This window comes from Panicum virgatum, chromosome 5K (genome assembly GCF_016808335.1).
Source record: "Panicum virgatum strain AP13 chromosome 5K, P.virgatum_v5, whole genome shotgun sequence".
Taxonomy (NCBI): Eukaryota; Viridiplantae; Streptophyta; class Magnoliopsida; order Poales; family Poaceae; genus Panicum; species Panicum virgatum.
Window position 1 is genome coordinate 34148057 of NC_053140.1, and position 15164 is coordinate 34163220.

At 43.2% G+C, this 15164-nt stretch overlaps 1 long non-coding RNA gene across 1 annotated transcript; it reads left to right on the forward strand.

The window, feature by feature from the left end:
- The first annotated feature begins 7941 nt into the window (after nucleotides 1-7941).
- LOC120709524 lies at nucleotides 7942-11749 on the forward strand. Its single transcript, XR_005689715.1, has 4 exons — nucleotides 7942-8331; nucleotides 8938-10971; nucleotides 11219-11276; nucleotides 11379-11749. It is a non-coding gene; the product is annotated as an uncharacterized LOC120709524 (long non-coding RNA).
- Nucleotides 11750-15164: the final 3415 nt, after the last annotated feature.

The following is a 15164-nucleotide window of genomic DNA, read 5'->3' on the forward strand; positions in this document are numbered from 1 at the left end:
AGGCGATCTTGGAGTTTGCTACTAAGCCCCTGCCGGAAACAGGCCTGCTTCTTCTCATTGGTGTCCACGTGGTATGCCGCATACTGGGACAGGGTGTTGAAGGCCTGGGAATACGGTAACACATTGTTATTGCCCTGTTTTAGGGCCAAGAACTCTGTGAGCTTCCTTCTGATCACTCCTACTGGAATATGGTGCGCTCTGAAAGCCTCCTTAAATTGTGCCCAAGTGAAGCGAGTGCCCTCAGGAAACATGGCTATGTGATTGTCCCACCACGTGCGTGCGAGGCCCCTGAGCTGCTGGGCTGCAAATCCCGCCTTGTCCCCATCCTGGTACGGGTGCAGGGTGAACTTGGACTCTATGGTCCGGAGCCAACTGTCGGCTTCCAGCGGCTCATCGGCTTTGTGAAATAACGGCGGTTGGGTGCTCAGAAATTGCTCATATCCCGGAATAGGTGGCTGGTGGTGATGCTCAGGCTGCGGCGCTCTGCCCTGCGCCACAAGCTCACAGAGGAGTGTCGTCTGCTCATCGCGCCCATTGAGCATGGCCGCAATGGCCTGAGCCAACTCAGGAGGGTTTGGAGGTGCTGCCATTCTGCATTCAACCATGTTTGATTTAGTCACAATATCTGGTTTACCCAAATTAATCAACCATGGAAGAAGGCAGAAAGCATAAATTAAATCAAAAAGCCGGAAAACTTTTGCAACCAAATCCGGAGTATCCGGAATATCCGGACACCCCCTACCCGGAATATCCGGAACTATATCCGGAATATTCGGATTTTCATGTCGTGTTTACAACACCCCCAAAACTTGAGATGCAGAAATTTTTAAAACAATGAATGACATGAGGCATAATGCACGATAGTCCTACGGTACCCTCTCAACACAAACTAAACATCTAGCTACTCCTCTTACATAGCTATATAGGGCTTACTACGACTACTCCCACCCATAATAGTAAACTACATTCATCCTAAGTCAGAATTCCATTTTTAGTTTGTAATATCTTAAAATTAGTCATGCTCGTACCACCCCCGATGCGTTTCGGCTCTGATACCAGCTGTGACAGAACCGCCAAATTAAAACTCTAATTAAGCGTAATGGCCGTCATTTGAACACATCGGGCGCATTAGCTTAACGGCTTAATTTGGCGATCCTTTCTCAACCCACGGCCTGATCGAAACAACACCGGTAGTCCCACGCGAAGGTGGGCACAGATGGTACAAGCACGACACAAAATACTTGAAATTATACAATGATGCGATAGAACTTTAAGTTTACAAACCGAGTTTCAAATTACAAGGTTAATTTATATAAGATGGAACCCTCACAAATTTACAACTGGAGGACTAAAGTTAAAACTTGAAAGAAATTACACTAGAACAAACTACCCTACACTGCTGCCCACTCTCAGCCTAACAACACCGGTCAGACCGCTCCACCAGACCGGTCAGACCGGTCCCGACAAAACAGATAGGCTGAACACTCCGCCCTCGAGTGTGCAACCAGACAAACCCCTAACCTAAGGGTCTCGCTCCACGACCTGCCACCCCTCTGCATCCCGGCAGATGAACTTGACGCAACAGGGGCAGAAGTCGACGTCCTGGGGTCCTGAAATAATAATGGTGGCAACAAACCCTGAGTATTCTAATACTCAGCAAGGCTTACCCGACCAGTGGGTATAACTTAGCCCATATATCTAGACATGCACGGCCTTTGGATGGTGGTTTGTTTTGCAGAAAAAGCAACTAGAGGTGTATCCTTACTTTCCATGTTTTAGCCACAAATTTTTGATAGATGGACTTTTACTAATGTTTGCCTATCTAAACACCCAAGTTGAGGCATACAATTAAGATTCAGAATAGTATCCATTTCTATGTTTCTAATATTCTATCTCATTTGCTACGGTGTGACAAAGAGACCAAGGCCCTCATAACCGCGAGACACGGCGAATCGATCCGATTTAACCTTGCAAGGTGGACCTAACCAACACGGCACGTATTTGCCCCGTCGGGCTATACATGCCAACCCTTCCCCTCCCCACCTCGAACTACAGGACCGCCCCACCATCATATGGTCAGCCGAGCTCAACGTGAGACCACCAAAAGTAAACATACATCCCCGTTTCTCCGCGACTACTCGAATACCCCAGGAGGTGAGTTGAAGTCCTGTACTTCCGAAGCAAAGCAGTACTAGGCTTACCGGTTTCGACTACCTCCTACTCCCGGCATGCGGTTAGTACAATTCAATCCCCGATCAGCACTGCCACATCCACCGGTCCTTAATCGACACAGACGGGGCTAAGACACCCAGGACCCTGTCCTGCTGCCAAACCTAATACCATCATCCCCGCCCGGTCTCACATCTCCATAACCATTTCAAGCCACTTCAATAATATTGATGTACAAAGATAATAATGCAACTCGCGAGTAACCGGCAATTACTCGGCTTCTAAAGTTTTCCTGTGTCTCGCGAGTGACACGAAGCCACCCGACTTCTACCGGACTTATTTAGCCTAGCCGCTATCGATCTAGACTTACTAGTAAACTCAAGGAAACCTAGGGATTATGCAGCTAGGGTTCCAATCAATTCCCTAATACGTAATGCACAAGTAATAGATAAAACATATACATAGGGAGTTAAAATTTAAAATAAAAGGACGTGCACCGGGGCTTGCCTTGTGCCTGCTGCTCAGTACTGGGGTTAGCCGGGCCTTGGGCCGGCTCCTCGCGAACCTCCTGCTGTGGGGCTTGCCCCTGTGGCCCCTGTGGCTCCGCAACCACCTCGAATACGACCCCCTCCGCCGCGGCTACTACACGTATTCATAATGATATGAGAATGCTTGCATGGGTTGCAAATCTTAAAACAACCAATGACTAGATGCAACCACAAATAATTTACACAAAATTTGCACTCCCTGGCCCATAACAATCCCCAAAAATCCGGAGTATCCGGACTAATACCCGGAGTATCTGGACCCCCAAGCCCGGAGTTTCCGAGCCTAAACCCGGAGTTTCCCCCGGAGTATCCCAAACCCGGAGTATCCGGGCTTATACCCGGAGTTTCGCCCGGAGTGTTCAAAACCCGGAGTTTCCGGCCTTATACCCGGAGTCTCCGGGCTTGACAGCATTTTCGCCCCAAAACTGGAATCTTGATTTGTGGCAAAACCACCCCACCAAATTTGAAACCCTCTTGAATCCTAGTTGGAGGATGCATATAGAGATGATTGACCAAAGGAAATTACCTAGAACATCCTAAAACAACCAAATTGGCGAGCCCTAGCTTTTATTACCTTGAACTAGTTCCTCTTGCAAGAACTCGAAAACGATGTCGCCCCAAGGTGGAATACTTGTAGAAGATGATCCCCCACGCCGAATGAAGCTCCCTTGGCCTTGGAATCAAGTTGAAATGGAAGATTTCGGAATCTAGAGCATAGGGGAGAGGGAGAGCTAGTGAGGGAGGTGAGGGGGAGAGAGGTAACGGGAGAGAGTGAGAGTGAGGGAGAGAGAGAGTGATAGTTTCCATTTAATTGATTGTGGGGTCCAGATGTCCAAATTATGGAAATAGAAACTCCACACCCGGAGTATCCGGGTGTTAGAGCATCTCCAACCAAACTCTTATTTTTGACCCCCTATTTCTCCCATATGAGGACCTCTCATCCAGTTTCTCTCTCCTACTTCAAAATGTACTCCAACAAACCCCTCATATTTGCCCCCTTACTTTCAACTCTCTCATATTTTATTGACATGGACCAACTACCATGAGTATAGTTTTACATAAACATTTTTTGATCATATTTTGCAGGAAATAGTATTTTGCAACAGTTATATTTTCAGCGGTCGGATTTGTTGCAACGGTCATATTTCGAATGGTTATATTTGAAACGGATTTTTTTTGCAACGGTCATATTTACAACGGCTATTTTGCAACGGTCATAATTCCAACGGCTATATTTTTCAGCTCGCTATATATATGCATGTCCACCCTTCTGGTTCCCACACCAAGTCATTCTTCCCTCCCCTATTGAAATGAGTTCTTTGTCTCGCTTGGACTCCTCCTCCTCGTCGTCAGATGACGATGACGAACTCATCCTTTCAGCATTACACATAGCACACACACAATACAAAGCTAGAAATGTTCCAAGATGGGGCGGTTCTGTGGTTGGTCGAGAGTATATTCATCGCGACAGAGTAGGCGGCGCATGGAGGTTGTACAATGACTATTTTTCAGAGAATCCGACCTATGGTCCGACTTTCTTTTGACGCAGGTTTGCATTCAATCCTCCAATTTGGTTTCGAAATTCTCAGTTTATTCTTTTCTTGTGTTTTCTTATTCGTATTTCTTTCCTCAGGTTTAGAATGGGTCGTTCTCTCTTTATGCGCATAGTGCAAGCTGTAGAGCAACATGATGACTATTTTGTTCAAAAAAGAGAGGGGAATGGACGCCTTGGGTTATCATGTTTGCAGAAGATTTGTGCAGCATACATGATGATAAGTTATGGAGTACCTGCAGATTTTATGGATCAATATATTCGCATTGGTGAAAGCACTGTCGTAGAGAGTCTTAGAAGGTTTGTTAGATCTATTATCGAGGTCTTCGGAGATGAGTACTTGAGATCTCCAAACGAGCATGACACAGCTAGATTACTTGCAATCGGTGAGAGTAGAGGCTTTCCCGGAATGCTTGGGAGCATAGATTGCATGCATTGGGAGTGGAAAAATTGCCCAACAGCATGGCAAGGGTAATATACAGGTCATGTTCATAAGCCCACCATCATTCTCGAAGCCGTTGCTTCTCAAGATTTATGGATTTGACATGCATTCTTTGGTTTGCCAGGGTCCCACAATGATATCAATGTTCTTCACCGTTCACATCTTTTTGCAAAGCTAGCTGAGGGTGAATCCCCACAAGTTAACTATACAATCAATTGTCATAGTTATACAATGGGTTATTATCTTGCGGATGGCATCTATCCTAAATGGGCAACATTTGTGAAGAGCATGAAGTCTCCACTTGGGAATAAGAAGAAATATTTTTGTCAAGCACAAGAAGCCGTTAGAAAGGACGTAGAACGGGCTTTTGGAGTTCTACAATCTCGTTTTGCTATTGTTCGTGGACCAGCTCGTTTTTGGGATAAAGAAACCCTTAGAGAGATCATGACAGCTTGTATCATAATGCATAACATGATCGTTGAAGATGAGCGGGATGGAAATGAAGACTTCCGCTATGATGGTGTTGGGCAGCTTGTTAGACCTTCACTGAGTGAAGAACGTAATCGCACACATGAATTCCATGAGTTCATGCAAGCTCATCATGCTATACGAAATGTGCAAACTCACACTCAACTTCGAGAAGATCTAATCGAACACCTCTGGCAACGTCATGGAGACATGTATTAATTATTTATTACATGTGGTTGTATCTCCCTTATGTATGTAACTGTATCTCCCTTATGTATGTAACTGTATCTCCCTTATGTATGTAACTCGTGTATTTGGTACTATCTTATGATATGTACTCAGTTTATGTACTCAATTTTGGTACTCTCGCATGATAGTCCACACATGACAGAAATAACACTACTTAGTCTAGATAGTCCATACACGACCAGCATAAGATAGACTAATAGTTCATACATGACATAGTCTAAATAGTCCATACACGACCAGCATAAGATAGACTAATAGTTCATACATGACAGGAATAACACTACTTCAACTAGATAGTCCATATCATCTTGCAGTCTGACATATTGCATGACAATCTCAATTGGAGCCACCACCACCAAAGCGTTGAGCAATGATCAAATCCTGCATTTTTTCATAGTAGAGGCGCTGTCGGTCACTCATACCAGTAAGGTCCATTTTCATTATTTTATCATCTTCTATCCTTTTTTTTAGTTCTAGCTCTTTTCGCTGCAAATCACTCCTTTCCTTCTCTACTTCCATTTTTTTTCTATCCTTTTCCTTAGTTCTAGCTCTTCTCGCTGCAGATCACACCTTTCCTTCTCTGCATCCATTTTAACTTGAAGCCTTTTCATCTCTATTGCAATTCTGTCATCATTGCGCTCCTTTTTTTCAACTCTTTCAGCTCTTCAACCTCTTTCTTCTTAACCCACAAATTCTCCATTGCATCCATGTAAAGATTTTCTCCAGGAGACATGGGATTTTTACCTTTGCGTTGCCGCTCTTTCTCCTTCTTTCTACCATCTGGCCTTGCATTGGAAGCATCTGTAGACTGACTGGCACCCTCCTCTTGAGCAGGAACACCACTTGAATTGGAGGATGCCTTTTGTTTCTTATTAGCACATGCCTCATACCATTTCTGTTCATGCTTCAAGATATTCCAACAATGCAGCAAAGTGAATGATTTCTCTTCCTCTTTTTTGAATACATCACAAGCTTGCAGTACCTACACAAGTGGTACATGTGTTAGAAATTGTACAGAGCCCATATTTATTTTCAGCCAATCGAAAGATTCTAAACAAATTTATACCTTATCTTGCTTGCTCTGTCGTTCCGCTTTGGGCCCTTCTTTGAACTTGACCATACCATTCACAGAATTTGTTGACCATTTCTAGGATAATACCCCAACGGTGAGCGAGAGAATTGCAGTTGCGGTCACTATCAAATTCCTTGTGCAAATGATAGTAGTCATGAATTCTTTCCCAATAGGTGGCACGAGGCTGGTCAATGCCTTGAACTGCATCCATGCTAATTTCTAGCCATGCTGCCACTAACAAATTGTCTTCTTGAACACTAAAATTTCTGGTTCTCTTCTTGTTACCTTTCAACACAGTACTAGCTTCCACCTCAACCACTGCTTCCTCCACCACCATCTGGTCCTCTTGTGGACTTGCAAATTGAGTTTCATCCCACTCTAGATCAGCACTACTGCCCACTCCATTTTGGTTCAACAGGTCCGACAAAAAATCCATCTTCCTTTCTACATTGCAAACACATAACGCATTAATCAAGTTGGTAGACCACATCTTTTCAGCATTGCAAACAAATCATGTATGAATCAAATTACAAGAGCACAGCTACAAATTTTAATCATGCCCAATTGGTTGGACGGACAGTTGCATGATGGTCCGTTTAATTAATTTGGGTCCACGCTAGAACCAGAATCTAAATGGAAAATTATGAACCAGATTACAAAAGAATTTAGCTGATGATCTAGCAAGACAGGCCGGATTGCCTGGTGCCTGTAGCCCCCCTGGAGGGAGAGGGTAAATCAGGAGGTGCTTGCCAGCCGTCTCTGCCTGTGTCGATGAAATCAGAGTGAACAGTGAGGGAGATTGCAGGAAGAGGCTTGCATTGTTTGAGCTCGTCTCTCCATGCTCTCAGTAGAGTCTCAAGGCAGCGTAGGCTGCATCCAAATAATGGCGGCAGAGGCCACAGGGAGCAGCAGCTCAGGCCCACGCGCAAATCAATGGGGGCACCTGACGCCAACTCATCTCGGTGCCTCCCCCATCCCGATTTCCCTGAGGATGAGCAGATCCACGCATGGGGCAACACGGGCGCTCGGATTCGCGCGTACGGGCCGTTGGCCCTCTCGTCCAGCGCGGAGATGGCCCCCGGCAGCGCTGGCGGAGGTCTGCCCCCTCTCTCTCCTTTTCTCCCTCTCCCTAAAATCTACATCCATGGCTTGATGCGGCGGTGCTGGCGAGCAGCAAGATGGGAGCACACGAGGAAGGGAACGAACGCGTACCTGGCGGAGAGCTCCGTGCCGGCGCGGGAGGGGCGGCAGCTGCGGCAGTTCGTGGATGAGAGGGTTGTTTCTCTCTCCTACATGTGGGAGGTCGGCCAGTGGAGATGAGGACTCTCTCATCCGTCGGGGCTCGGTTGAGAGCTTGGTTGGAGACGTTTTTTACCTTTCAGCCCTCAAAAGTAAGATGAGAGAGCAAATAGGATCTTGGTTGGAGATGCTCTTACAGCCCCCCCCTCGCGAGACTCGCCGCCAGCTGCCGCCCTCCCGTCGGGCCTCCTCCTGGTCCGCCCCCCTTGTGCATATCACGCCCACCGCATCCGCCGCCGCCCATCCCCGTCGCGGCCGCCAACGCCTCTCACGTCCTCCGTCCGCCGGCACACGTCCTCTATAGACGTGTTCTGCGGCCGCCACCACGGGGTGCACCTCCGCGTGCCGGTCTCTGCGAGGTGCGCGTTGGCCGCGCCGCCGCCACCACGTGGGTGGGCTTCGACGCCACCGTGGGGGAGCTCTACTACGCCGCAGCCAGGGCGGATCCGCAGCTGGCCTTCCTCGCCGGCGTGTGGCACTGCAGGTGGTCGCCCCCTCACGCTCGCCGCCCAGCTCGTCGCTAGCGGTCGCCGTAAGTAATATCTGCAACCTGCTGTCTTTCGTCGTACGGTCCAGATGGATCAATGTGTGTTCTGATTTGCTGGCGCAATGTCAATTAAAATTCTGAGTTGCTTATGTATGAATATATTGATGGCATGAGTCCTTAATTTGTTCTTTTGTTTCTTATATCACCAATATTTGATTCCAGAATCATCATTAGTTTTGATAACAATATGAACAGGCCTTAGGACACAATTTTCAAGTTGCAGATAAGAACATGTATGGGCCACATATTTTGTTTGAATTTCTTTTGTATTTGGTAAGGCAAACCATAATTTCTGCTATATTGTTACACTTCACCATGTTTGTAAGTTGTAGCCAGCCATTATCACTTGATAATATTGGTACTCATATAGGTCTTTGAAATCGTAGTATTTTTTAAGATACAGAAACATTTGAACCTTTCAATCTTGACTAGTCAGCATGAATATTTAAGCGCTGGTGTGTGCCTACATGCTGTTAGGATCATGCATGGTCAAGAATAAATTCATTAAGGATTAATTCCGTCAGCACTTGTAATTTCTTTTACTGATTAAATCTTGAAATGGATGTGATCCTTTTTTTTTAATTCCTGCAGGTTACTCAATAGAGGCAAACGGGTATGTTAGCCGGGAGGAAATTGACCTTTAATACGGAGGAAGATTTCTTTGAGTTTTACAATAATGCTTATGCATTCCGAAAGGATTTAGTATCAGGAAGGACAGGTTCAGGTACAAGCCTAGCACCAAGGAGTGACATGGAGGAGATTTGTGTGCTCATTTGAAGGATATAGAGATGAGAAGCATTTTGAAAGGATGGATCAGAAAAGGCAGCCACGTGCCCTGACCCTATGTGGATGTAATGCCAAGCTTGATGTGCAGAGGAGTGAAAGCAGTGGCATATGGTATGCGACTGATTTTGTGGATGTGCATTCACATCCCTTTGCTACACCAGAGCATGCTTTTGTTTTGCGGTCGCACCAAGGGATTAATGATCCTCAGAAGGCAGAGGCAGTTGAGCTCGGGCTTGGTGGGCTTCGTCCGTATCAGATCATGGACGTCATGGAGACCAGCCATGGTGGTCAAAGAGAGACTTGATTTCTTTCGCAGGATCTGTACAATTTTTTTTTCGAGGCAGAAGAAGGGAAAGGTACAAGGGAACGATGCGGAATTCGTGATGAATCATATGCGTCAGATGCAAGAGAAAGATCTGGACTTCATTTTTAAGTATAGTTTGGATGCAGAAGGGACGCTTAAGAACGTTTTCTTGTCGGATGCACAATCTCAGCTGGACTATGGTGTTTTTGGAGATGTAATGGTATTCGACAGCACGTAATGTGTGAACCGGTACAATCTTACATTTGTCCCTTTCATAGGAGTTAATCATCATCGAAGTACGGTTGTATTAATCATCATCGAAGTACGGTTGTATTCAGTTGTGGTATATTGTCGGATGAGACTATTATACCCTATGTGTGGCTTCTTGAGGCATTTTTGGAGGCGATGCATCAGCGGCATCCAAGATCGTTAATCATAGATGGTGACACAACGATGGCTAGAGCAATGGAGATCGTCTTGCCTAATGCAGATCACAGATTGTGTAGCTGGCTCATAGAGCAGAACATGTTGAAACGATTCCGTGGTGTGAAGCTCAGCAATTTCAGAAAGTTTATATACTCTGCGATGGAGGAAGGTGAATTTGATAGGCTTTGGAAAGAGTTTAGAGCTAACCATAATATCAAACAAGATAACCTATGGGTAAATATGATGTATCAGCAAAGGAAGAAGTGGGCAGCTACTTTCACAAGAGGGAGGTATTTCTTGGGCATGCAAAGCAATCAGAGGAGCGAGAGTCTGAACTCAAGGCTTCACAATCATTTGGATCGGAAGATGTCTCTAGTGTGGAGCATTATGAGTTCTGCACCTTTCACTAAGATTTCTGCCGATGAGCTTGAGAAAAGTGCCGCTCAAACCTTCACACCAGTCATTTTCCGAAGAGTGATCATACAGATTCGGAAAGGATATAATTTATTTGTTAGAGAGGTGTTATTTCATAATGGATCTTTGAGGTATGAGGTTGCAATGCAAAGCAATAACCAGTGGTTTTTCCATGTAGCTTGTACATTTCGGTCATCTTTGGCTGATGCTAGATCCCATTGCCGGAAGATGGAGCGTGAAGGAATTCCATGTGCACACATTTCCTGCGTCCATGAAGTATGCTTGTATTGGGAGCATCCCTCCTTGCTGTGTATATCTTAGGTGGTCGATGAATGCTAAGAGTGCGTTCCCAACAGAGATGCGTACCAACACCCATGTGTGGACTGAACAAATGGATCATTTCTATTTACTTCGCAACAAGGGGAATCGAGCTTTATTCAAAGTTTCTAGAAGCCAACACGATACAGATAGGGTAATGAAGTTATTAGATGATATCTTGAAGGAAGATGTGGGTGACAATGGAACAGAAGAGGAGACATCATTTGGTCCTCTGCCGGCTCACTTCTCAGCAGCCTATCAATCATTTGGCTCCAAAGTTCCCGATCCAGTGAAGATTGTTACGAGAGGTGCTCCGCAATCGAACTAGAGGTGGAAGGCGAGCCATGAATTCTGGAGTACTAACTGAAAGCGTGCAGGTTTGTTTTTTCTCCTGTAGCCATGCTTGTCAACTAATTAAACTACTTATCTGTGCATGCATGACCGGCTGAATTTGGCATACCAAATGTTTGAAATTCTATAGGGTAGTTCAATGATTGTGTCAGGAGTAGAACAGAATTGCTCACTTAGCTGAAATTATACTCTGCGCAGAGCTTTTATTTCTCATGTAGAAATTTTGTTTTTGAATTTATATTGCATCTGTTGTCCTAATTGTCTAATTGATAGGCAAAACGACCTGCTAATGATACATGATGGAGGGGAGTCTTTTAGAATAATTGACAAGGTAGTTTGCTTGTTTCTGATATCTAGCATTCTATTTCGTTAAAGTGGGTTGCAATAGTAATTTTGGGTGGTTCATGATATCATCATTGTATGTATGTTTCAGACTGGAAGGGATGATGCCACCACTGTCATCCAAAGAGAAGAGTGGCCAAAGTCGAGGCAAGATGTGGAGAAGCATTTCAGGAAGCTCAGATATTTGGACTCCCTAAGATAGTAGACGTCGTGCTGGTCATCAAATATTTCATAACTATGCTCTTGTAGATTGAATCTTAAGGCACAACTTGCCAAACAATTTGCGGCCTTTTTTTATCAATTGTATATGCAGAGTTTATTTAGCCACGCCTCTAGGCCACATTCGGGATGCAAGCAACGTCGTGGCTACTATTTTATTTGACAGTACTATTGTATTGGCAAGGCAAAGCCTGAATGACAATGATAGATTTTTTTAATTGGAAAGAGAACCATGTTGCCAAATAGTATTTTACTCGCACAACATTGTTAGTTCCAAGGTTCTAAATAGCTGGATATAGCCATCACTATAGCCTACTATAACTTTTGAGAGAGGAAAAAACTAAGATATTCATCTCTTAGCTTTAAAACGCTAAATCCGCTAATAGACATCTATATCCCGCTATAGCCGCTAAATTAGGCAAATACTAGGAATTGTTCGGGCGACTGACAGTCCAACACACAAGGCCCAATAACTATTTTTTGTTCCCGAATAATTTACTTTTGTTCCCGAACAATTTTTTTGTATTGCTGAAACAATTGAAAAATTGTTCCGGAATAAAAAAAATTTATTCTAGAACAAATTTGACTGGATTTACACATGTGGGCCGATTTGTTAGGCTAGTTTAGGCCCAAAACATAAAATCTGGGGTGGATGAGGCTAGTGTGATAGGTTTGCTGGGATCACACGGGTGACCCTAGCAGCGCCCCTAAATTAAAGGTTATTTAGCCAGCTAAACCATCTAAATTAGTCTTTATTTTTTGTTAGTTTAGTATTGAACTTCGTCATTTATAAAATTTAGTATTTTGTTAATGATGTGACGAGGGAATGAAGTCCAAGAGGTACTTCAGTACATAATTTTTTTGATTTTATATTTATATGCAAAATTGCTCATAGATTTATGCATTGTGTTGAACTAGACATGCATAATTGTGAGAAGTTTCTAGAAGATTAGAGAGTATGCCTGAACCATGGTTATCGTGCTTTATTGTGAAATATAGAATACTCTAAAAATTAGATATTTGTATGGTTAAATAAGTATGAGAAAAATTCTAGAGTTAGATATTTTGTAAAGAAGTGTGTAGAATATGGACACATGGCAAAACCATATGAGCTATAGGGTCCTATAAATAGGGGTGCTCGCCTCCCCTCTTGCCACACCATGGCATAAGAGGTCTCAAGTAGGAGATGGCAAGGTTGCCATATAGTGTAGTAGTGTCATGGTAGGATAGCTAGATAAAGAATGCAAGAGTCTTGTGTTGTACTAAATTATGGTGAATAAAAAGTTGAGTTCTCGTATAGAGTTGGTCTCCTATATTAGTGTCTAAGTGAAGATTCTCTTGGTGTAGTGTGGGTATAGTGTCCACAAAAAAAGTTGGTGTTAAAGCTAGTGGGCTGATTTCTAAACACAGTATTTATAGAAGCGCTAAATGGGTTAGCTAGGCTGTAGCCCGCTATAGCCTTTCTTAGTCTCTACAAACACCAACCGTTAAATGATTTAGCATGCTATTTTAAACAGTGGTTAGTTCAAAGATAGACGAGATCCAAACTACTAACATATGATACCTATAAAGTAGTATCTGGATTTGCTATCTATAACTACTGCTGTCCAACCCAAGAAGTTTTCGCACTTCTTTATTAGACGTCTAGGCCAACGCCTCCTCTTCTATGTGGGCAACGTCTAGCGTGCCGACGCCGTCGCCATTGCCGCTACCCCTACGTGGGCAAGGTGCAACGTGCAACGTGCAGGGGTGCTGCGTGTGCACCGTCCATCGCCGCTGCCATGACTAACTCATCAGATCCATCTCCTACACCAACAGAGCAATGTTCTCGTATGGATCCAATAACACCAGCGTAGATGAATTGTGTAAGTTGATTATCTTCCTTCTCCTATATATGTTCCTGCATAATTGTATTTTAAATATATCAGGTATGAGCAATCACTGTTGGTACCTTATGTAAAATACTTTTAATCAGACAAGAGCACGTAGAGAATCACCACAGGAAAAACAAAACATCGAGGTACTTATGAATGGATTTACAATCCTATAAGTTCATTTTTTATTTTTTATTCTCCTATTTTCCTGCATAATTGTATAATAAATGTCATGTAGTAGCAATAACTGTTGGTATGTTATGCAGAATAATTTTGATCATATTGATGGACAAAGTGAATCGCCACGAGTAAATCAAAATGTGGAGGTATTTTTAAATGGATATATTGAACATGATGATGAATTTGAGGACCCTATCATTGAATTTGCCAAGGACCCAATCATTTATCCACCTGAGTTTGGGAAAAAAATGAGTACATTTTCTATAAATTTTATTCTAATCAGTTCATGTATTTTGCACTATGATTGAATACATTGTCGATCTGTAGGTTTCCTTGGTATTTGCTGACATAATGAAGAAACTACATTCTATGGAATGCTGGGTGGCAGATGAATTTTCAAGAATAAAAAAATGTCAGCAGTCCATGTGTGATGATATTACAGAAATAAATTTTGCCCAAGATTGTATTGGAAGGACCCTGATCAACATGCAAGTACATTTATTTTTTTAAAACAAACTATGCATGTAGTTTTAAAGTATGCTAACAACCTTATAGCCTTCAATATAGATTAATGAGACTGGCAATCAGGTACAAGATCGTGGACTGTCCAAAGTCATTTCAAGCATAGCTGGGAGGCCACCAAAGCCATATGAGGAAAAGGCAAGTAAATTTTTTCAGTACGACAGTACACTGAGTGAACATGATAGAACAAAAAGGAAGTGTAATGATGTGACAACACATGACATTATGAAAGGTAATAAGATACGAAATCAACAAGCCTATCACATTGTTGCATTATATTATGTTCATGATGTGTAATTGTGGATGCAGAGTTCAGCTGTTTCATGGCGGAAGATGACCGAGTTGCAATGATCAATTGTTCCCCCGAAGATCGAATTCTTGTCAAAATAAAGGATTCTATTTTGACCAAGAATAATATAGAGACGTTAACTAGAGATTATGGTTACGACTCCTTTGACAAATGCATGGATGCTAAGGTTCGTCATTTTTGAATATGTTAATTGATTCATTGTGTGTGTGTGTTGGGGGGTGGACATTTTCTGAGTCAGTGTATTTTCAGATTGTGGATGCAAGGATACATGATATGCAGGAGAAAATGTCAAATGATGAAAGAAGGTTTGGTAGAGTGTACCTAGAGAACACAAAGATGGCAGCAACTTTCCAGTTTAAACAGAGAGGGGAATCATCAATATGTGCACATGAGACGGCTGTAATGCGATCAATAGCACTAAAATATGTCGAACACCACATGGTACCACTAATTTTGATTCAATAAGTATCATTATTTAATCTAATGAATATTTTTCATCTAATGAATGTTTACTAAACTATTTGCAGATCTTCATACCAATGCGTGTGCAAGACCAATGGTTCCTGTCTGTAGTCCATCCAAAATTAAAGCGTATCCAGGTCCTAAATTCTTACAAACCACTCAATGCAGCAATCGTGCCGGCAGTTAGAAACATGGTGAGGTCTTTGAAATCCTAGATCCACTGTATACTAATGGATGCTTAAGCGACTGACATTACATTTTATATATTTTAAAGGTTCAAGGATTGGAGTGCTATTTTGATCACATTGAT